The sequence below is a fragment of the Accipiter gentilis genome, chromosome Z (genome assembly GCF_929443795.1).
Source record: "Accipiter gentilis chromosome Z, bAccGen1.1, whole genome shotgun sequence".
In the NCBI taxonomy this organism is placed as follows: Eukaryota; Metazoa; Chordata; class Aves; order Accipitriformes; family Accipitridae; genus Astur; species Astur gentilis.
In genome coordinates this window covers 89,678,079-89,700,571 of record NC_064919.1, presented here as the reverse complement: position 1 = coordinate 89,700,571, position 22,493 = coordinate 89,678,079, and the positions used below count along the sequence as shown (strand labels likewise).

At 48.7% G+C, this 22,493-nt stretch overlaps 2 long non-coding RNA genes across 2 annotated transcripts in view; both read right to left on the bottom strand.

Annotated features, from left to right (window-relative positions):
- LOC126035729 (uncharacterized) overlaps positions 1-22,493 on the bottom strand; it is a 102,209-nt gene that overhangs the window by 8,726 nt on the left and 70,990 nt on the right. The window lies entirely within an intron of this gene.
- LOC126035730 (uncharacterized) lies at positions 6,266-12,871 on the bottom strand. The gene is made up of 3 exons (XR_007505027.1): positions 12,740-12,871; positions 11,788-11,954; positions 6,266-6,844 (listed from the first exon to the last, which is right to left on the bottom strand). It is a non-coding gene; the product is annotated as an uncharacterized LOC126035730 (long non-coding RNA).

Below are 22,493 nucleotides of genomic sequence, written 5' to 3'. Positions count from 1 at the left end.
ACACAAACATTCTTACTGTCCCACGGCATTAACCGATGTGGATCAATCACCGGTGTCACTGTCATGCTGCTTACTACAGTCAGTGTGTTCCATATCAATCACAGCATAAGGTTTCAAATTTATGGGTAAATCAGGAACGTATCTGCCAGACATGGATGATGTGATTTTTTTTTTTGTCCAATTGCTGCCAAGGCTTGCCGTCCCGGTGCACTTAGTTGTCTTGTAGAAGTCAAGCTATCGCTGCCCCGCGATAAATCCAGCAGCGTGTTGGGAAGTGGCTTGCTGAAAAAGGACATGGGCCTGTGGAAAAGTTGTGCGAGCAGAGTTCTGTGTGAAACAATGTCAGTTTGAGCAGCAAGACTAGGCCTTGGCTGAAAATAGCTGGCTTTGCTGATATCAGGAGAAAAACAACAGCTGGTCTCGCTGTTATCAGGAGAAAGACAGGGACGGTGTGACCTTGGCATAACTTCATAAGTAACTTTTGAAGACGTTCCCATGAGAAAGTTACGGAACACGCATAGCTGCAAATCACAAGTGGGTGTGTTTTAGTAATGAATAAACATTAGCAATGTACCAATCCTATTAGGACTAGTATGCATAATTATCGCAAACTGTATAAATATGAGCTATCCGTGCAAATAAAGTTGAATCACTTCTATCACTCATATTGGGTCGACTTATGTGCATTCCTCTGCCGCTCCAACAAATGGCGCCCAAACGGGGACCGAAGAAAGGGGAATTGGAGCGACGGACACTAAGAAGCACCGGTAGCAGCGACCGGGGGGCAAAAGATTAACCGAACGCTGATCGTCTTGGTTGGTGTGTTAACTCTCGTGCCTGGACCATCCAAAAGGGGTTCGCTGTCAGTGAGGGCTACTGGAAAAAGGCTGCAAAGACTTTTTAACCGAGGTGCCTTAATCAAGGTAGCACCCAGGAGTATCAAGAAGCCGGCCGGCAATGGATCAAGAGGTAGCCCTAAAATTATTACTGTGCTTTTTAGAAAAGCGGGGGGTAAATTGCATTAAGCAAGTTTTGGGATTAGTTGCTTTAGGTCGTGTTAAGGGATGCTTTAAGAATCTGGATTTATTATTTGAGGAGAGTGAATGGTGTAGATTAGGAGACGTATCATGGGATATGGTAATTGACGATGATAAATCAGCTAAAAAACTAATGAAGCAAGGACAGAAACCTTTCAATTAGTGTGGGTACAGCTTTTGAGCTTAGTACCTGGAATGCTATCGGAACCTCCCTATGGGATGAAATTAGTGATGGGTCCAAAGAAGTTAAAGGTCTTGCAACTTTATGGAAATTGATTAAGACAACTCTGTAAGAAATGAAAGCAGATCGTAAAGCGTCTGCGTCTGCTTTTGCTGCTCGCTCTCTCCAACCGCAAGCGAAAGGGAAAAGCGGGGAGAAAAACATAATGCAGCGAGAGAGACTTTTTGGAGCTTGTTCGCCTGCTCTTGTGCCCTTGACTTCTGCTCCGCTCCCTGGGACTGCCAATATTAATCAGCCATCCGACAGTTCCCAAGCCTCCCTAACGGTACGATTAAAGGAAACCCTACAGAATCAGGGAGTGAGTAAAAAACTGCCTACGAAAACACAGCCCCCAGATACCACCGTTCAACATGAACAAATTATACCTAGCATACACCCTGATTCAAATAATGCAAACAAGGACTTGGCTACTCTAATAATAGAACAAAAAGAGACAATGTTGGAATTGTTAAAGGAAATGTGGAAAAGAGACGGGGAAACCAACCGCACCCGTGATAGACACGGAGCCGCTTGTAATAGCCGCTGCAGAAGAAAGGCAGAGACATTGGAGGGATGTAATAAAAGATGCCATTATAGAAGGGACTATGCTCCAAGCATTCCCAGTTATTGCATCAAATGGACAGAAAAAATGGGAGGCGTTTGACTGGAAGGTTATTGAGAAATTAAGGAATGCTGTGAGTCAGTACGGAATCAAATCTACGTTAACTCACCAAATACTGCAATTCATTTTTTCTGCTGATACACTGATACCTCAAGATATTAAACAGCTAGCACAGTTGATTTTGACACCCGCCCAAATGTTAGTGTTTTTCCGGCAGTGGGAGACGTTCTGTGATAGGGAACAAGCAACATCACGACAACAAACAGATCCCCTATGGGGAGTAACCACGCAGATGCCGATGGGTACCAGACCCTTCGCATCAGGGAACGCTCAGTTACAATGTATCACTGAGGTTCATCATCTATCACAGATCTTGGCGTATCAAGCTTTTCTTACCGTACCAGACAATATGTACAGCCATGCTTTTACCCAGGTGAAACAGGAGAATACAATTTACGACCACCCTGACATGAACGAGGGCATAAAAGAAAACATGTTCAAAATATTCAGCTTTTGAAAATGCTGCTGAAAAGACACGCAAAGCATTGTGTAATTTGCCGAAAAATGCAGACGTCGTTGATATGATAGAATACGTGGATCGATCAGTGGACTCACAGAAAGTAGCCTACGCTGCCACAGCTCTCCAAGGAGCTACAAAGAAACACAAGGCCAGTAAGACACCCTTGGTCAAGTGTTCTAACTGTGGCAAACGTGGACACATTAGGAGCAAATGTACAGGTACTGCTAACAGTAAGTGCTGCAACAAGTGTAAGAAAGATAACCATACCACCAAGAATAGAGGAAGAAGGGAAACTTTACACCGACCGCGGAGACCCCTCGCACGACGACACGAATGCAAGGGGCTTGAGCTGCCAGCCCTCAGGCAGCCTCGCAACCACCAGATCTGCCACCGCAGGAAGCTCTGGAGTGGATGTGGAAACCGCAGTCAACATAAAGGGACCATTGGGGTTTGGACTTAGTGCATTTTTAATGGGGCAATCTTCAACAGCTCTAGAAGGAATTCTGGTGCTCCCAGGGCTTATGGATGCAGATTATTGTGGGACTGTGAAAATTATGATTCATGTTGTAATCCCTCCTGTTTCTATTCCTAAAGGTACCAGAATAGCACAATTAGTTCCATTCAGGTCGTGCGTTCCAAACCCAGGTGAAGTACAACGTGGAGATGGTGGATTTGGCTCCACAGGGAAAACGCAGGTATGCTTTGCCATGGACACAACAAGAGGTAAACCAGAAAAGGTAGTGCAATTAGAAGGGCCCGATGGAGTTGTCGTCAAGAAACCGATGACAATCAATACAGGAGCTGATGTTACGATTATTTCACGATGCATTTGGCCTCCATCATGGCCATCGATCAATCCAAATTTTGGTATTGCTGGGATAGGGGGCACACAAGCCACCTTAGTAAGTCAGCTACTGATTACATTTGTGTTCCCCGATGGTGAACACATTACGACGTGTCCGTATGTCATGACTACCCCAACTGAATTGTTTGGCCTCGTAGGCCGTGATTTATTGAGCCAAATGAAGGCAATGTTAGTGACGCATCCTTTTTAGGAGTGGTCACTGAGGGGTAGCCAATCCTGAAAATTAGCTGGAAAACAGATGAGCCTGTTTGGATTGATCAGTAACCGCTAAATTCTGAAAGGCTGCTAAAAATACAAGGGTTAGTTGAGGACCAATTGAGAGCGGGACATGTTGTTCCTTCTACTAGTCCATGGAATACATCAATATTTACCATTCCCAAGAAAAGTGGGAAATGGAGACTGTTACATGATCTCAGAGCTGTGAATGCGGTGATGGACAGTATGGGAGCCCTGCAGCCAGGTTTGCCTTCTCCAGTTATGCTTCCAGAAGAATGGGATTTGTTAATTAAAAATCTAAAAGATTGCACCCAGATGGCGCTGAACGGTTCGCCTTTTCGGTACCATTGATTAACAAGGCAGAACCCTATAAGAGATACCATTGGGTCGTGTTACCACAATGAATGCGCAATTCCCCCACGATGTGTCAGGTGTATGTGGCCTGGGCATCAGAGCCTGTAAGAAAGCAGTTTCCTCAGTAACTTGCACAGGATGAAATTTTAACTTAATTGCAGGACATCTTAAGCCATCACAGAGTAATAATCACTCCTGAAAAGGTGCAAAAGGCAGCACCTTGGAAGTATTTGGGGTGGCACATAGATGCTAGCAATGTTAAACCTCAGAAGGTTCAAATAACATGAGAAATTTCAACGTTACATGATGTCCAGAAGCTTGTGGGAGATAGCCAGTGGGTGCGGAATCTTTGCGGTATCACTAATGGCAATATGACCCCTCTGGTAGAACTCTTGGGTATGAGAACACTGTGCAGATGAGAAACGGGAAATGACAGAGCTGACCAATTGGTTGCAGCGCCATGGGAGCCTCCTCCAGGGAATCGTTTTCAACAAAGCACGGCAATCATATGCGTTCTTGCACCAATCCGCTAGGATGTTAGCAAAGCAATTTGACTTACCGCTTACTGATGCCCAAGGTATCTTTAAAGCATGGCCTGATTGTCAAAAGGAGGGGCTCGGCTTGGGCTGTGGGGTTAACCGACAAGGTCTTTTGCCATTGCAGTTGTGGCAAATGGATTTCACCCATGTCACGTGGTTTGGTGCAAAGCGTTCTGTGCATGTGTGTATTGATACCTATCCTGCTGCCATGTGGGCCACGGCCCGAACTGGAGAAAAGGCCTTACATATTGAATGACATCTTCATGCTTCTTTTGCAGTACTGGGTGTGCCTAAAGAAATTAAGACGGACAACGGCCCAGCCTATGGTTCTACACGATTTGCTCAATTTTGTAATTTGTGGGGAATTCACCATGGTACCGGTATTCCACATCTTCCCACAGGACAGGCTATTGTCGAATGGGCCAACCAAACCCTAAAAGAACATGCTGCAAAAAGAAAAGGGGGGAACCCAGGGCTTACTCCCAGAGGAACGATTGGCCAAAGCCTTATTTGTGCTAAATTATCTTAGATTGACAGGTGATCACAAAGACCCACCAATGGTAGTGCATCATGTTCTTTTACAGGCAGAAAGGACATGACAAAGTACAGGAATCGTGGTAACGTATAAGGACCCAGAATCCGGGAAATGGTGCGGATCAGCAGAAGTAAAACTTACCGGGAGATCCTGGCTAAGTGGGTCAAGCCATGGCTTCGCATTGACGCTGGACCCGGAATTGTCCCAATGGCAACTGGCACGGCACTGGCAGGTGCTGAAGCCACTGATCCGACAGATTCTAACTAATAGAGTATTACTAGCGGACACTGAGTCCTTCAGACAGGTTTTTAGAACAGCGTGCCTTATTGTATATAGAACTTGCTTTAGGTAAAAAGTGTGTAAAGCATAATTTGATTAAACATAGTGTGATTACGGGAAGACAGTGTGGGGTAAATGTAAAAGTTAGTTAAAGCCAAAATTACGGGTAAGGTCTATTTCCATTAATAACCTGGGAACGAGGTTGATTGTGTTTCCACAGATACAGGCCCACGACGGACTCCTGTTCGATTTGCACGACCATCATCATCTGGAGCATCATAGATGATGTGGCAATATGAATACTACCTCAGCCAAAAACTAATGTATAGGTCACCTTGGCTAACATAACAGGTCAAGATTCTCTGTGCATTGCAACTGTATCATAAAGCCCACGAACCAATAGACAAGATGGCTATGACTCCTGCAGCGCGCCTGGCCAGCGAGCGCATGCGTCATAGATTCCAACAGAGGCGGACTTTTGGCACCCGCTGGCTACGTGTGCTAAAACCCGTTCCTCTGCAAATGTATAAATACCAGGATTTTCCGAAGAGCATCGGGCTGGTGTACGGTGAGGCCATCGTTGCCTCTGTGGGGACGCCCACGGAAAGCTGGCACCTACCGATTGCTGGGCTGAGTTCGTGGAGCAAGATGGCACAAGAATGTATGGATGGTTCATTTTCCTCATAGTCCTCATGGTCTGGGTCATTAGGGGTAACAGGTTGGCTCAAAGAATTATGGGCATTATTGTAGTTACTGTGATTGTAGCTACTATAATAGTTTTACCTTGTTCAGCTTATTAAGGAAAATGGCATCCCAAGTTATTAAGCAAGCCTGGATTGCTCAAAAACAAAAAGAGGGAGAAAGATTTAAATGGAGACCTACAGTGGATTCGACCTTGTTGTGGTATTACAAATACAGACTTACAGCCGCTGCTGTTGGAGCGGCGGAGGAATGCACATAAGTCGACTCAATATGAGTGATAGAAGTGATTCAACTTTATTTGCACGGATAGCTCATATTTATACAGTTTGTGATAATTATGCCTACTAGTCCTAATATGATTGGTACATTGCTAATGTTTATTCATTACTAAAACACACCCACTTGTGATTTGCAGCTATGCGTGTTCCGTAACTTTCTCATGGGAACTTCTTCAAAAGTTACTTATGAAGTTATGCCAAGGTCACACCGTCCCTGTCTTTCTCCTGATAACAGCAAGACCAGCTGTTGTTTTTCTCCTGATATCAGCAAAGCCAGCTATTTTCGGCCAAGGCCTAGTCTTGCTGCTCAAACTGACATTCTTTCACACAGAACTCTGCTCGCACAACTTTTCTGTAGACCCGTGTCCTTCTTCATCAAGCCAATTCCCAACAGCTTAGTACCATCAAGATACTCTCTGTCATATTTAAACAAGTATTTCGATCCCAAGCCTGCCCCTTGCACAAGGTCCAACTCGGGAACGTAACAATCAACGTCTCACCAATTTGAGCTTCAAAGGTCCTTTTTCTTGTGAAGTCCATTGTCCTTTGGGTGCCTTCTTCACCCTAGCGTGATGGATCCAGGCGTTCCGTTCCTTGATCTTAATCGTGGTGAAGGAGGCAAGTAGTACTTGAAATGGTCCTTCCCACAGCAGCTCCAGAGTTTTTTCTGTAAGAGACTTTATATACACATAATCTCCTGGTTGTATATTATGCACAGGCCCATCCAAACCTCTCCCTCGAGACCCTACCGCATGCTTCCTGATTTTATTAAGTTGCTTACCTAACGCCACCATGTAAGAAGTCATAATTTCATCCCCCGCTTGTACAGACACCCCTCTCTGTATCCCATAGGGTTGTCCATACAGAATTTCAAAGGGGCTCAGTCCTCCTTTCGCCCTTGGTCTCATTCGTATACGCAGAAGGGCTTAAAGGGAGAGACTGAGGCCATGTCAAATTTGCTTCTTGTCCTAATTTCACAATTTGCGGTTTGATTAAGGGGTTCATTTTTTCCACTTGACCGCTCGACTGGGGGTGATATGGAGTATGAAGCTGCCAACCTATACCCAAGTGGCGGCTAATTTGTTATACTATTTTTGAGACAAAATGTGGTCCTCTGTCAGAGGATACGGCTGCTGGAACCCCAAAACGTGGTATTATCTCTTGTACTGGTATTTTAGTTACCTCCCGAGCTTTAGCCGTTCTTGTTGGGAATGCTTCTGGCCAACCTGAAAAGGTATCAGTTAATACCAATAGATATCGATACCCCCCCTTTTCTTGGAAGGTCTGTAAAATCAATTTGCCATTGTTGTCCAGGCCCATTGCCTTTTTTAATCTGGTCCATTTCCAGCTTGGGGGTGCTCTTAGGATTAGTCTGGAGGCAAAGATCACACTGTCGTGTGATCACGCTGTCTCACCGTGGTGTATAAATTCCTACCCACAATTTCTCCTATCAAATGATTATACAGAGCTTCTGTTCCCCAATGTCTTTTCCTATGTTCCTCCCGTATCAAATGCCATACTAAGCAAGAGGGAACGATTAGCTTTCCCTGTGGGGTATGAGCCCACCCCTCTTCATTATATGACCCTTCTAAACCTGTAATGAGCTTTTGATCTTCCTTAGTGTATTCTGGCTTACCTTCTAGGGAAATCCGCCTATCAGGAATTAAGGCCCCTTCTGTTTTTACCTGTGTTTTGGACACTTGTTTTGCCTCTCTGTCCGCCAGCTTGTTCCCTTTTTCCAAATCTGAGCTCGCTTTCTGGTGTGCCTTAATATGGAAAATTGCCACTTTCTTAGGGAGCTGGACAGCTTCCAGTAACTTCAGAATTTCTTCTGCGTGTTTGATATTTTTCCCTTGAGAACTCACTAGTCCTCTCTCCTTCCAAATTGCTCCAAGTGCGTGTACAACTCCAAAGGCATATTTTGAGTCTGTATAAATGTTCACAACTTTGCCCTGGGCCAATTCCAGGGCGCGGGTTAGAGCAATTATTTCTGCCTTCTGTGCGGAGGTGTTCGTGGGCAAAACCCCCGATTCTATTACCTCTTGGCTGGCGGTGACGGCGTATCCCGCGTGTCGATTACCGTTTAGGACGTAACTGCTTCCATCTGTGAAGCGAGTTTCCCCGTTTTCCATGGGTCCGTCTTTCAGGTCTGGGCGACTGGCGTGTTGCTTCGATGGTTTCCAAACGGTCACGATGTACCGGCTCTCCTGGGTTCCCGCTGAGAAAAGAAGCTGGGTTGACAATGTTAGCGACTACAATCTCCACGTCATCCTGCTCTACCAATATAGCTTGATATCTCAGGAATCTCTGTGGAGAGAGCCAGCGTCTGCCTTTTGCTTCCGGTACTGCTGATACTGCGTGAGACACCAGAACAGTCATCTTCTGGCCCAGAGTAAACTTTCGGGCTTCCTTTGTATTTAGTATCACAGCCGCAACCGCCCGCAGGCATCCAGGCCAACCTTTTGCAGTCGTGTATAACTGCTTAGAGAGATAGGCAACTGCCCGTCGAGACGGGCCCAGGTTTTGTGCTAATATTCCCAGGGCAATGCCCTGCTTCTCATGGGAGTAAAGAAGAAACGGCTTACTCGCATCTGGGAGTCCTAAGGCCAGGGCCGACATCAAAGCCTTTTTCGGTAGCTCAAAGGCTCGTTCGGTCTCCTTATTCCACTCAACGTGTTTCTGCTCAGTGGCTGTCAACGCATACAGTGGTTTAACAAGCAATCCATAATTATCAATCCACGATCAGCACCACCCTGTCATTCCCAGAAAAGTCCATAACTCTTCTACTGTCTGAGGTCTCCCAGTTTGACATATTGCCTCTTTACGGGCCTGTCCCGAAGGTCTTTGTCCCGCACTAATTTCATAGCCCAAATAATTCACTTTGCCTTGCATTACCTGTGCCTTTTTCTTGGATACCCGGTACCCCTGAAGTCCCAGGAAATTCAACAGACTCGCCGCCCACGTCATACAATCTTTCTCTGTTTTGGTGGTGATCGGGATATCATCCACATACTGCAACAGCTTCCCCTCCTCAGACGGGGCTTCCCAGGATTCCAAGTCTTTCGCAAACCGATTGCCAAAAACGGTAGGCCTATTCTTAAATCCTTGTGGCAAGGCCGTCCAAGTGAGCTGGGTCTTTCGACCGCTCTTGGGGTTTTCCCATTCAAATGCAAGTAAGTTTTGCCTGGCTTCATGGAGAGGGAGGCAAACGAAAGCATCCTTCAAATCTAAAACACTAAACCAAGTCAATTCAGGTGTTAGTACGCTTAACAGGGTATATGGGTTGGCCGCTACCGGGTAAAGATCTTCAGTTATCTTATTCACCGCCCGTAAGTCTTGGGCCACCCGATATGACCCATCGGGCTTCCGAACAGGTAATATAGGGGGATTGAATTCAGACTCACACTCTTTTAATAGTCTCAACTACAAAAATTTTTCTATCACCGGCCGGATTCCTTCTCTGTCTTTCTTCTTTAGGAGATATTGTTTAATTCTTACCAGCTTTTGGCCTTCCTTGATCCTAACTTCAACAGGTGGAGCACTTTTTGCTCTTCCAGGTGCATCGGTAGCCCATACCCCCAGGTACACTTGCTTTAAGATGTCCTCATTAATGCTTCCTTCTAGGGGGAGACTGGTTAAGGTTAGGCTCAATATTTGAATATTTTGCTGATCTTTTACCTCCAGAGTAATTTCTCCCTTCTTGAACACAATTGTTGCTCCCAATGGTTCCAACAAGTCCCTTCCCAAAAGGGCCTTTGGGGAGTTGGGCATATATAAAAATTTATGAATGCCCCACTGTTTTCCTAATTTATATTCTAAAGGTTTACAAAATTATGCCTTTTCACTTTGGCCAGTCGCTCCTTTCGCCGTGACATAATCATTTCCCAGGGGCATCAAAGCCTGATTCAAAACCGAGTATGTTGCTCCTGTATCTACCAAAAATTCTACCTCTTGTTCTGTTTTCCCTAGCTTAATTATAACCAGTGGATCCGCTAGGGTAGATTCCCCAGGTTCTCGTCAGTCTCCCTTCACAGAGGCTACCGTTCTTCCTGTTTGAGCCCTCTGATGCTCCTTGTTCCTTGGGCATTCCCTTTTCCAATGACTGAATTTCTTACACAAAGCGCATTGATCCTTGCCCAGTCGGGGCAAGTCTCGTCTAGGCCCTCTTCCTCTTTCTTCCCGAATAACAGCCATTAATTTCCTTTGCCCTTGCCTATATCCTTCTTCTCTGTTACTAAACACCCTCTGTGCTTTTGTGGTACAGAAGAGAGATGTAGCAAGAAAGGAAAAAAAGGAAGGGAGGGAGAACAAAGGGAGAGAGACACAAAGACTGGAAGAAGAACAAAGGGATGATAGAGGAAAAAAAATAATGATAGGCTACAGGACAGAGATGGAGGAGTTCAACGAAGACACAGGGAGCATGACAGAACGAGAGTGAGAAACAAGGGACAGAACAGGACAGCACTGGAGGAAAAAACAACTGTGATTGACAGGCTGTGAGAGAGATATGGAGGAAGAGAGAAAAGAGAAGGGACAGCTAGCTGGAGAGGGGGATACAGTTAGAAAGGATGGAAGAGGGAAGGGAACAGAGAGAAATACAGAAAAGATGGCAAGAGGAAGCAGGGCAGAGGGACAGCAATAGAAGAAAAGAGGGACAGGGATCTGGACAGATGGAGAAAAAAGCAAGAGGAATAGATACAACATGATACGATGGGACAGGAAATAACACAGAGCAACAGATGATAATAATGACAAGAGATAGAGAGAGACTATGGAAAACACAGGAGGATGGGCAGGGGGGAGAGAGAGATTAGGACCCCTGCAGAGAGAGAGAAGGCATGAATGAAAAGAGTAGGGAGCACCACAAAGGGTCAGAGAAAGAGAAGAACAGGAAGGACAATGGGGACAGTGAGATACCGAATAAACCCCACACACACATATTATAAACATCTTATCCAGTAATCAAGCCCATTTCAGAGTTATACAGTACCTCAGCCACTTTGAGAAAAGTAACACATTGACCGAGCCCTATTCGGCAGCACACAGAACCCGAGCAAATTTCAAACTTACAGGATGCCCAAGCCCATTTCGGCGCCACACCACACCCAAGCCCCTATCACAGTTATGGATCTACAGAACCAATTTCAAAGTTGTGCAATCACTAGAGCCAGGAATGCACCCCCTTTCCATTAACTCAGCAGCAACTACATTTACCTCAAGGTATCTACAACTCGCCCTTGGATGCCTAATTCCAACAGACACTTTCACTTACTTCAACAGCTAAGTTTACCTATGGACTCATGCTTCGCTCTGCACTTGCCTTTCTGATTGACATTAGTACTGTGATTCTCACAGCGAGACCTAATTACATTTTTTTCATTTTTGTTGTTAGTGCTTCCTTTGGTCCATTACTCATTCCACATACTTTCAGCTATGTCAGTATTTAAAGTCCAATTCTACAACCTTCTTTTTCTACAATATATAGAAAAGACTTTACGGCCTCACTCGTCAAATATTTGACACTATTAGTTCTAGTCGTCTTTTAATCCTTATTTTTACAAATACATGTAAACTCCAAAAATCTAGCATTACCTTAAGAAGAAATGCTGCTATTCAGTACCTGCAATTCTCTACGGAGTGGTCTTTTCCACATTCCTTGTTCCCATTACATCCATCGCTGCACATCCAGAAGCTTTACTCCCTGAGGTGATATTAGCTGCACGATCCCCGTTCCCGGGCAGCAAACAAGGGAGCTCTGCTCATCTTGACAGACCGTCCACTTCCACACTTCGACAGAAAACCAGAAATTGAAAAATATATTTACATCACAAGCTACAAAGAGCAACCAAATATTTTACGAACCTACCACAGACAAATACAATTACAGTAACGCACTTCACAACCCTGGCCTACTCCACGCTGGCCATCTAGTCCAACTCCCCCCACCCTTCGCCCACAAAATCCTCAACTGTCTTCCAAACACCGTCCACCGAACAACATATTTCCCTGCGCTGACTGGCAATTACCAGGTTCCAGGGGAGCGTTCCAGAGGAACGCCGCTCCCGGGAGCCTTGGAAAAAATCACCCTGCCTGTGAAAACCCAGGCCCGAGCCGAACCCCTGTCCAAACATTGGCGATCAACATTGCCTCATGGAGCAGCTGGGACCAGGGAAAAAAAACACCCCGGGGCAGGGGAGGACACACCAAAAACCAACCCAGATCCCAGCTAGGCTTTTTTATTCTAAGTTTTGGGGTTTTTTTCCTAATTCCCTGAAAAACATCTCAGCTCTACATCCTGAAAGGAAAAAAAAAAAACAAAATGTATAAGCCACAGAACCCTACAAGGTTAGACACCTTCACAACACACCACTCATTCAGACGACATGCACGCCAGCCCTCACTCTCAACTCATCCATCCTACCACCCACAGGCCTCGAGAGGCCGTCACCCCGTGCCTGCGGCAGCAGAGGCCTCAAAAATTGCCCTACCTGCAGAAACCCAGGACCCAGCCCAACCTCCTTCCAACCTCCCCACAAACTGCCCTTCCGTTACACCAATGTTTCAACACGCACCATCATCTCCTCCATCTGCGCATTTTCAACCCGATGCTGAGCTTTCACAGTGCCACGTGTCACAGCCCAACCTCCGTAGCAGCCACGTCACCTAAATGCAAGGTTCCTTCAAGCACCTCTCGTGCCCTGTCATCACCTGCAAAAACAACACACAAAGCTTGTCAACAGACACTTCATCCTCGAGAGAGAAGTTAAGTCCTCCACTGCTCCCCTACCCTGCTTCCCACCTATTCCAAAAATAACACATCCTCACAGCCAGTGTCCTCCATGGCACTTGAAAAAAAAACAGAGCATCACAAACACAGAGCTCTCCCAAAGTTACCGATCGCTCCAAGACCCATCACGCTGCTACTCAGACCTCAAGGCCTTGACCAGTTCTAAAGACTTGCCACAAAGCGTCCGCATAAACAAGATGAACACCATTGCCCAGTTCCTGCCTTACTCAATGCTAGTTCACAGTCCAATTGCGATCCCCTCAACTCTTTGCATGCAAAGAGCCCAAAGTCATTAAACATTCTATGCTGCCTCTACAATGCCATACAAGACACACACGAACGTAGAGCCATGTAATTCACGTGCAAATATAATGCCATACAAGGCAGTACTCTTACCTCGGTCAAGGCAAAACAACTCAGAGCACTGCCATACCAGACAAAACAGAACAGGGCCAGTGCAAGAGACTCTCACGTCACAGTCAATACAAGTACAGACCAAAACAATACAAAACCAATACAGAACCATAGAAGGCAAGGCAGCCTCAGGTGGCAATCCATACAAGTACAGAGCACTGCAATACAAAACACAATGCAGGGCCAGGCAATGCGAGACAGTCTCACATGACAGTCAATACAAATACACAACAAAACAACACAAGGCAAAGGCAAATACAGACCAATACAATGCAAGAAAACTGCAAAACACAGCTAAGCAAACCAGTCTCATAGAGCCACCGGACGCATCTTCCTTCAGAGTCCACTCACGGACCCACCTCCTTACAGCGCTCTGCTGCCTTCCCGCATCGCTCGGTGGGACACATCTTGTCCCTCCACATCTGAAAAAAACACCCACACACATATTGAACGAGTCACCTGGATGCAGAGCAAGAGCTTCACAACTCCAGAGGTCTTGAGTCCATCGACAAAGTCCATCTGGAGTCCAGCTACAGCCTGTCATTTAAAAAAAAAAAAAAAAAAAACAAACAAAACAAAACAAAAAAAACAAAAAACAAACAAACAAAAAACCCAACCACCCCCCCCCTTTACTGTAGGGTTCAATTATATGGAACTTAGTTGCTGGACCTGAAAGTAGCTCATGGTTGCAAGAGCGTTCCAGACACCTTTGAAGGCCCTGAACAGAACAAACAAGAAGATAGAAGAAGAAAGATCCCAATTAGAAAAACACAGGTGCACATTCCACGATAAAGGGAACTTGGCAAAATCGAACTCAATTCAGGGGCTTATCTCGACCGATTGGACTAAGAGAAGTTTTGCATGCTCTAACATCGCCAATTATATCCTGTGTGTATGTGCGTGTACAGAGCAAGTATAACTAACTGTATCTTATGTTTCTACGCGTGGACAGTATCGATGTAACCAATCACCGCTTACGCTTGTGCGTGTGGACACCACATGCTTGCGTGCAGCAGCCAATCAAAGCTTCTAAACAACTTAGAGAATTGCATAAGAATGATCAGCTAAGCTCAATAAAGGAGCGACTTTAATCATCATACTGGTGTTTGTCGTCCGGGCCCCGCACGGAGTAACCCTAAACCCTACACCCCACCAACCAAAAAAAAAACCAGGGCCAAACTTGGAGCCCATCACGTGCAAGTCTTAACACCTTAGAGAGTCAAATCTGCTTCACTGCCCCTCAACAACCCCTGCCACATGGCTCCAATCGTCTCCGTGAAACACTATCGGCACGGCTGTCCACGCAGCCCGCTGATGGCTACTCAAGCCCAGATGACTGTACAACCCTCCCCTAAACGGTCTAGGAACATCAACGTTTCACCCGTAGACTCTTATCGCTGTTCCACCTACCCCTGACTCTACATCCCCGGGCAGAGCAGCTCCAAGCCAAGCACACCGTGTGCAGAACATCACCATGTGGAACGCTTCCAACGAGGTGATTCAAAGAGAGAGAAAACTCTCAGCAAGAAGAATGACCCCCGGACGGGAGGCGCCGTCGGGCAAGACGACCTACGGGGCCGCAACTGCGAGGCCAGGAGGCTCCACGGCAGACCCAGAGGAGTCAAACGGAACGGCCCGTTACAAGACAGCACTGTCAAAGCCCAGACGACAGATGCGCCAGAAGCCTGGCATCGAGACCTAAGGATGTCAGGATGCGGGGAAGAAGTCCCAGTCCGAGAAAACGGACAGCTAGAGAGCAGAGCTTCCGATGCAGCCCAAAATAATGCTGCTGTAGAACACCGACTGGAACCTGCCGAGACCGATCCATGCTTTAGAGCTCCGAGTACAAGAAAAGAAGCACCCGATTGGCACTGGGCCGATGAGCAAGAGCATTCGAAACCCTAGGGACAGCACCCGAAGCACATGCCTCGCTCCTCCGGCGCAAAGCGCGACAAGGACATCGAGACCCGAGGAAGGTCTAAGCGCACAAGACAGACTACACAAACTACACGCCACCACAGACACGGGCTGGAACTGCCCGGTCCGGCACACACGGGTCTCGTGCTGAAAAGCAACCCGCTCCCTTTGCCTGCGCAAAGGCGACTGCTTTGGGACAGCCCTCTCTCCTGCGCTAACTTTAAAGCTCCTCCCTGCAATTCCCAGCTTTGTCCCTTCCTCCCAGCCTGGTCCCTCAACTTAGCTTTCAGAGGGCTGAGGGTCCAAATCCAGCCTCCACAAAACCACACGGGCTAACTGGGATGTTCCTCAAGGGGACACATTGCGCTTCAACATCTGCAATGAACAAACACAAACAAATCAGAAAAGGGAGTAAGCATCCCGCTGGCCAACGACAACTACTTCCCCAACTCCCCCCTCCTCACGAGTGCCACCGTGTTCGCTTCCCCGCTCATTCCAGACTCAGACCCTGCAGCCGTCATCACTTGTGGTACCTAAGGTACTGAGAGAAACCAAGTTAGCATGGCACACATGAGAAGACATCGGCCCCATGCTCCTCCTCACTAATCCACAGCTCACCTCAAACGCTCATCCAATTCAAAGATAGCCCACACAGCACCTCCACAACAGAAGATAAATGGTGAACCAAGCAGCACATAATACCTTGCTATTCAACACCGACCCGGCCGACGACCGCCTCACCTTCTCGGACCAGCATGCAGCTTTGCAGGAGACCTTATAGCGGACTTCACGGTACATAAAGGCTGCCTATAAGAAAACTGCAGAGGGACTTTTTACAAGGGAGTACAGCAATAGGACAAGGCGGTAACGGCTTTAGTCCTAAGGAGGGTACATTTAGTTTAGGCGTTAGGAAGACGTTTCTCGCTAGGGGTGGCCAGGCACTGGAACGCGTTGCCCAGAAAACCTGCAGGGGCTCCCTCCCTGGAAGCTTTCAAGGCAAGGTCAAATGGGGCTTTCAGCAACCTAGTCTCATGGAAGGTCTCCTGGGGGGGGGGGGGACGGGGGGACGGGGGGGGTTTGGAACTAGAGGATCTTTATGGTGCCTTCCAACCCAAACCATTCTACAATTCTATGACATTCAAATCCAACTGCAAAACTCATCTGAGAAGGGCTGGTGAACCCTCCTCCCTTTCCCACCAGTCTCAAAAATTTAGAAACCCCTTTTCTCCTCCTCAACTGTCAGGAAAGGAACCCCACTGCTTCCTGACACCTCCTGCCCTCAATTTGCAACCCTGAACCCCCTTCAGTGGCTACTCCTCAGGAGCTGCTCTTCTGAGCCACATCCCAAATTCTGGGGGCACCTCCTAACCTACAGCTCCCCAGAGACTCCGAGCACTGCTACATGCCCACAAATTAAAGTCAAGTCCCAAGGCTTGTAATCTACGAGGGGCCTGCCACCAGCTGCAAAGATTCTTGGGACAACGTGGCATTCCGTGGGCAATGAGGAAAGGCAACGAGGCATCCCAGAACCTGAAGGGCACTGTGCCTCACCGACCCTTCTGCTTTCTTCAGAAATACTAAAACTCCATATAATAATACATACAAGACACTCACCCTAACCCCTGCTAAACAATGTCACCATCAGTCCTGTTAAGAGAGATATCATCAACTTATACAGCACACAGCAGAACTGGTGAAAAAAAAAACCAAGGTTCCATTTTCAAAAAAGTTGGGAAATCCAGGGAAACACAACGCATGAAGAATTAAAAACAAACCAAAACAAACAATGCATACTATTAAACCATCTTTCTACCCCTGAACACTCAAAACAAAACTCCTGACCTGAAAAAAAAGAAAGGAAAAAAAAAGCAGCTTTATACAAACGTTACTTTCTACCACGCATGCTGCAGAACTTTGAGTGGTCCTGAAGCTCTTACCGCAGGCAGACACCTCTTCCCAAAGGGCTGAGCCAGCTCAAAAGCTGCAAAGCACTCAAGGAAGAGCTGAGCACCAACACCAGAGAAACCCAGGAGCACAATGAGCTCCCTCAGCAGAGCCTGTGGCTCAAATGCTCCCGAGCCCCCACCCACCACCCTTAGCACAATCCCCTGGGAAAGGGCAAACCACCAGCAGTTATAAAGGCAGCTGGAGGGGCAGCAGCACTGTTCTCACCTGCCTTAAATTTACAGCAAATGAGACCCTGAACAGAGAAAGTAACCCCCCCAGGAAATGACACTACTTGCTCCTGTGCTACATCTACAACTATTGCATCGGCAACGTGACCAGCTAAAGAGTTAATCTTAATTTTTCTGAGGTGTAGACAGAAAAAGACACGTGTATCTGTAAACTAGGTGGGAAATTAGCTCATTAAATGCAATAACAATGTAGTTATTAAAATCACATCGGTCAACGGCGAGGCCAGCAGACGCAATGGTAAGTTGGTGGCTAAGCGCTAGATTGAGGCGGACCGGGAGGTTCCCGAGGCCCAGTAGCCCCGAAGAAGAGCAGAGGAACCGTGCAGAGCCGGCAGCTCTCGCAAGAGAGGCTGACGCGGAGTGGGCATTGCCAGGGGCAACCGTGGGAGAGTTAAATGGCCCCGAGGAGCGCCAGCAACCGGGAGCATAGCAAGCAGGGCGTGGTGCATCAGAAAGGTGTGCCGTGGTGCGGCAGTTTGCGTGGCAGTTCGTGCGGGCAGGGCGCAGCCCCACCCCAATCCCAGCTCAAGCAGGCTACTGAAGCGGCAGGCATCGTCCTCAGGAGGAGACCCCGGTATCACTACCACTGAGGTGAAAGCCATCGCTAGGAAAAACGTGGTGACGCAGACTGAGCTCCCATGTAAACATGCAGCTGTCCGGGTATCTGGCTGCGGGGAGTGCCTGAATCTATCACTGATGCCGGAGGCCAGCGGGGACACCTCTTGTGTGAGATGTGACCAGGTAGAGGATCTGCTCAGCCTGGTGGCAGAGCTGAAGGAGGAAGTGGAAAGGTTGAGGAGTATCAGGGAGTGTGAGAGGGAGATAGATTGGTGGACCCACACCCTACCATCCCTGGGGCAGAAGCAACAGATGGAGGCTCCGTGAGAAGCGGAGGTTCCCCTGCCCCCTCGCCACCAGGCAGGAGGGGACCTAAGAGATGCAGGGGAATAGATACAGGTCCCTGCTCGGGGAGGCAGGCGAGTCCCCTCCCGGTCTCCCTCACCTTCCCAGTTGCCCATACGCAACAGCAGCGTGGCTCTGGAACTTGAGGTTCTTCTGGAACAATGAAGATCAGGGTGTAGGCGAAGCCCTATCCAGGGAGGCGCCTAGGCTCAGTCAGGCAGCCCCACGCGTTCCCAAACCCCCGAAAAAAAGAAAAAGGAGGGTAATTGTCATAGGCGACTCCCTTCTGAGGGGGACAGAGGGCCCAATATGCAGTCCTGACCCATCCCACAGGATGAGGAGGAGAGGGAAGGCCGATAAGGCAGATATTGTGCTGAGAGTCTGTAATAGACCGCCTGACCAGGTTGAAGAGACAGATGAATCATTCTGCAAGCAGCTGGCAGGGTACTGGGGCGATTAGTGGAAGGAGCACAGGTAGTGTTTTCCTCAATCCCTTAGTGGCAGGGAAATATACTGAAAGGAACAGGAAACCACACCTGGTGATTACGTGGCTCAGAGGCTGGCGCCATCGGTGGCGTTTGGGGTTTTTTGATCACGGGGAGGTTTACACGGCACCGGGCTTGCTAGCGACAGATGATATCCAGCTATCTCAAAGGGGTAAAAGAATCCTCGCTCGTGAGATGGTGGGGCTCATAGAGAGGGCTTTAAACTAGGGTTGAAGGGGGTAAGGGATAAGACTAGGTGCACCAGAGATGAGCCTGGGGGCAGCATGTGCCGATGTTAGGGGTGGATTCGATAGGCCAGCTCGAATGCATCTATGCCAACGCACGCAGCACGGGCGATACACGGGAGGAGCTGGAAGCCATCATGCTGCAGGATACATACGACTTAATCCCCATCACGGAAACACAGCGGGATGCCTCCCGTGAGCGGAGTGCTGCGACGGATGGCTACGAGCTCTTCAGAAGGGATCAGCAATGTAGAAGAGGTGGCGGGGTGGCTGTCTATGTTAGGCAGGGTTTGGACTGTACAGAGCTACCCGAGTGCGATGACAAGGCGGAGTGCTTATGGGTGAGGATGAGAGGGAAGGCCGATAAGGCAGATATTGTGCTGGGAATCTGTTATAGACTGCCCGACCATGTCAAAGTGACAGATGAATCGTTCTACAAGCGGCTGGCAGTAGTCTTAGAATCGCGTGCCCTTGTTCTCGTGGGGGACTTCAAGTGTCCAGACGTCTGCTGGAAATATGCCACAGCTGAGAGTAAACAGTCTAGGAGGTTCCTGGAGCATGTGGAAGATAACTTCCCGACACAGGCGGTAGGTGAGCCGACCAGGGGAGGAGCCTTGCTAGATCTATTGTTTACGAACAGGGAAGGACTGGTGGGAGGTGTGATGGTCACAGGCCATCTTGGGCTTAGTGACCGTGAAATGACAGAATTCTCAATTCTTGGTGAGGCAAGGAAGGGGGTTAGCAAAACCAGCGCTCTGGACTTCTAGAGGGCAAACTTTGGACTCGCTGAGGCACTGGTTGAGAGAGTCCCTTGGGAGACAGTCCTGAAGGGCAAAGGGATCCAGGAAGGACGGACGTTCTTTAAGAAGGAAATCTTAACAGCTCAGGACCAGGCTATTCCCCCGTGCCGCAAGTCCAATCGCCGAGGAAAACGACCGGCCTGGCTGAACGGGGGACTTTTGCTAGGAGTCAGGAAACAAAAGGAGAGTTTATCATCTCTGGATGAAAGGGCGGGCAACCTGGGAGGAGTGCAGGGATCTCGTTAGGTCATAGAGAAAGGAAATTAGAAAGACAAAAGCTCAGCTAGAACGAACCCTGTCCACTGTCGTAAGAGACGACAAAAAGTGTTTTTACAAATACATTAACGGTCAAAAGAATCCCAAGGAGCATATGTATCCTTTAAGGGATACAGAAGGGAACGTTGCCACCAGAGATGAGGAAAAGGCTGAGATAGATAGTGCCTTCTTTGCCTTAGTCTTTAAGAGGGAGACCAGTTGTCCTCAGGGTACTCTTGCCTCCTGAGCTGGAAGGTAAGGATGAAGAGCAGAATATATGCACACACACACACACGCACCCCTTAATCCATTAATCTGGAAGGAAATAGTTAGTGACCTACTACGCTATCCGGATGCTCACAAATCCATGGGACCAGATGGAATCCATCCAAGAGGGCAGAGGGAACTGGCAGAGGTGCTTCGTAAGCTGCTCTCCATCATCTATTGTTGATTCTGGTCAACGGGGGAGGTCCCAGAGGACTGGAGGCTTGCCAGTGTTATGCCCATTTACGAGAAGGGTCGGAAGGAGGATCCGGGGAACTACGGGCCTGTCAGCCTGACCTCGGTACCGGGGAAGATTATGGAACGGTTTGCCTTGAGACTGCTCATGTGGCAAGTCTGGGACAAGCAGGGGATTGGGCCTGGTCAGCGTGGGTTTATGAAAGACAGGTTCTGCTTGACCAACCCGATCTCCTTCTATGACCAGGTGACCCACCTAGTGGATGAGGGAAAGGCTGTGATTGTTACCTACCTTGACTGCAGCAAGGCCTTTGATACCGTCTCTCATGGCATACTCCTCGAGAAGCTGTCATCTCCTGGCTTAGACAAGCGTAACCTTTGCTGGGTGAAAAACTGGCTGGATTTGATTCCATTCTAGGGAGCAGAACAGAGATGTAGCAAGAAAGGAAAAAAAGGAAGGGAGGGAGAACAAAGGGAGAGAGACACAAAGACTGGAAGAAGGACAAAGGGATGACAGAGGAAAAAAATAGCGATAGGCTGCAGGAGAGAGATGGAGGAGTTCAAAAAGACACAGGAAGTATGACAGAAAGAGAGTGAGAAACAAGGGACAGAACAGGACAGCACTGGAGGAAAAAACAACTGTGATTGACAGGCTGTGAGAGAGATATGGAGGAAGAGAGAAAAGAGAAGGGACAGCTAGCTCGAGAGGGGAATACAGTTAGAAAGGATGGAAGAGGGAAGGGAACAGATAGAAATACAGAAAAGATGGCAAGAGGAAGCAGGGCAGAGGGACAGCAATAGAAGAAAAAAGGGACAAGGATCTGGACAGATGGAGAAAAAAGCAGGAGGAATAGATACAACGTGATACGATGGGACAGAAAGTAAGATAGCGTGACAGATGAGAATAATGACAAGAGATAGAGAGAGACTATGAAAAGCACAGGAGATTGGAGAGAGAGAAAGAGAAGACATGAATGAAAAGAGTAGGGAGCACCACAAAGGGTCAGGGAAAGAAAAGAACAGGAAGGACAACAGGGACAGTGAAATACAGAATAAAAAAATCCCTCACATATTACAGGCATCTTATCCGCTCATCAAGCCCATTTCAGAGTTACACAGTACCTCAGCCCCCTTAAGAAAATTAACACCGCGCCCGAGCCCATTTCGGCGGCGCACCGCGCCCGAGCCCATTTCGGCGGCGCACCGCGCCCGAGCCCATTTCGGCGGCGCACCGCGCCCGAGCCCATTTCGGCGGCGCACCGCGCCCGAGCCCATTTCGGCGGCGCACCGCGCCCGAGCCCATTTCGGCGGCGCACCGCGCCCGAGCCCATTTCGGCGGCGCACCGCGCCCGAGCCCATTTCGGCGGCGCACCGCGCCCGAGCCCATTTCGGCGGCGCACCGCGCCCGAGCCCATTTCGGCGGCGCACCGCGCCCGAGCCCATTTCGGCGGCGCACCGCGCCCGAGCCCATTTCGGCGGCGCACCGCGCCCGAGCCCATTTCGGCGCCGCACCGCGCCCGAGCCCATTTCGGCGCCGCACCGCGCCCGAGCCCATTTCGGCGCCGCACCGCGCCCGAGCCCATTTCGGCGCCGCACCGCGCCCGAGCCCATTTCGGCGCCGCACCGCGCCCGAGCCCATTTCGGCGCCGCACCGCGCCCGAGCCCATTTCGGCGCCGCACCGCGCCCGAGCCCATTTCGGCGCCGCACCGCGCCCGAGCCCATTTCGGCGCCGCACCGCGCCCGAGCCCATTTCGGCGCCGCACCGCGCCCGAGCCCATTTCGGCGCCGCACCGCGCCCGAGCCCATTTCGGCGCCGCACCGCGCCCGAGCCCATTTCGGCGCCGCACCGCGCCCGAGCCCATTTC